Source organism: Austrofundulus limnaeus, unplaced genomic scaffold (genome assembly GCF_001266775.1).
Source record: "Austrofundulus limnaeus strain Quisiro unplaced genomic scaffold, Austrofundulus_limnaeus-1.0 Scaffold11, whole genome shotgun sequence".
Classification (NCBI taxonomy): Eukaryota; Metazoa; Chordata; class Actinopteri; order Cyprinodontiformes; family Rivulidae; genus Austrofundulus; species Austrofundulus limnaeus.
The window spans coordinates 3,093,299-3,095,088 of record NW_013952413.1 but is presented as its reverse complement, the minus strand read 5'-3'; positions in this window follow the sequence as shown (position 1 = coordinate 3,095,088).

The following is a 1,790-nucleotide window of genomic DNA, read 5'->3' as shown; positions in this document are numbered from 1 at the left end:
TGCATACATTAACAACATATGGAGCTCAATGATATATATGTGTGTGTGTGTGTGTGTGTGTGTGTGTGTGTGTGTGTGTGTGTTTATTTCTCTGTTTATTAACCTCTGAGACATCAAATTTAAGCATCTGAGTTTTTTTGACCCAGGAAGGAGGGTTAAAATAAACTATTTCAGTTTTGCCCTTTGCACAACCAAAAAGCACCAYTCCTGATGTGGTGAGGGTGCACCAGTGCACATAACACAAGGTACTCCTATATCCCTGAGGGGGGCCGTCAGTGCTAAAAGATCTATGTAGGTCTGGAAGCCACATGCCATGTTCTGCCCTCCGGACAATGTCCTTTTTCAGGCCCGGCTTTTCTCATCGATGTGGTGTCACCGACATTCTGCACGTATTGCAGCAGAGCGGCACCATAAAAAAGAAGTCAAGGTGCTAAACTGTCACACTTGTAGTCCAAACCTGCCACACATTAAAAGCATTTGCCAAAATTTCAAACTAAAAATACAACAAAGGAGGCCCTGAATCGTTGAGCTGCTGATATATCACGTAAGAAAGAAACTAACATTTCGTGCTCCAAACTGCAGCAAACTGGCTCCACAGTCTGACAAGATGATGGTTGTCAAAATAACAATATGGTGTACAGTTCTGTTTATTCCAATTTGTCTGCATTGGTTTAATATTCATTAAGGTAATCCCCAAGGACGAAACAACAGAGAGCACCACCGTCTCTTCCTTTCACATTGTTCAGAATGATAATTCAGATGGCTAATTGTTCATTTATAGGTTTAATCCTGCTGGGAATAAGAGCTTAGGATGGTGATGTGAGGCATGGAGTTGTCACAGGGATACCACAAGTAATGACACCCGTTCCCCCCATTTATCATCTGACATGTTTAATAAGAGAGAGCAGATCAAATTACTGAGGGCTCTGTGGGCTCAACAATGACCTTCTATAAATACACTCATAGAGGGTTTTCCATACTCAACAAAACACCCACGTAAAACCTAATACTGCAGTACAAATATACATGCATGTATACAGCCTCCCAAAGCCTTCAGCAAAGACACGCAGAGGCATCATAACATGAAGCTTCTTCTGGCTCTATGTGCAAACTGTGTGCTTAAAAAGGCAAAGGACTGAGAGAGAGGAAGAGAAAGAAACTGTGGAGTCCCCACAGAGCACCTAMCAGCTTCACAAAGTTATTTACAGCTCAGTCCATCAACAAACAGCRGGTGCAGTCTCCTCACAAACAAACCTATTAGCTTTCCTCCCCCTGGAACAATATCATCTCCGGCCCACATTCTGCTGCTTTCTCTTACTCTCCCTCTCACACATTTAATTACAAATGAAGTTTCGATTCTTTTTTTTTCATCCTTTTACTTTTTATTCAGCTGAATAAAGATGAAGACAGCTGCTTTTTTCTTTTACGCCATTAATTTAGAGCTCAAAGAATTGACAATTGGCCTCAACTCAACTATTTCAACTCTCARCTTAAATTTACTGTTAAATGTAAATGCAGGATGCTTTTATACAAAATGTTAATTCAGTTATTTTTCAAACACTTATTTAACTCCTCAGAGGTGAGCATGGAACAAATACACAATTAGTATAAATCTTAAATAATTAATATACTTGTATTTTATGCCTGAATAAAGTTATGTGTTGTTTCAATTCATTTTTAGCAGCTCCAGATGATGCATTAATTAAGACTGAATAAAGTAAAGTAAAGTAAAGTAAAGTAAAGTAAAGTAAAGTAAAGTAAAGTAAAGTAAAGTAAAGTAAAGTAAAGTA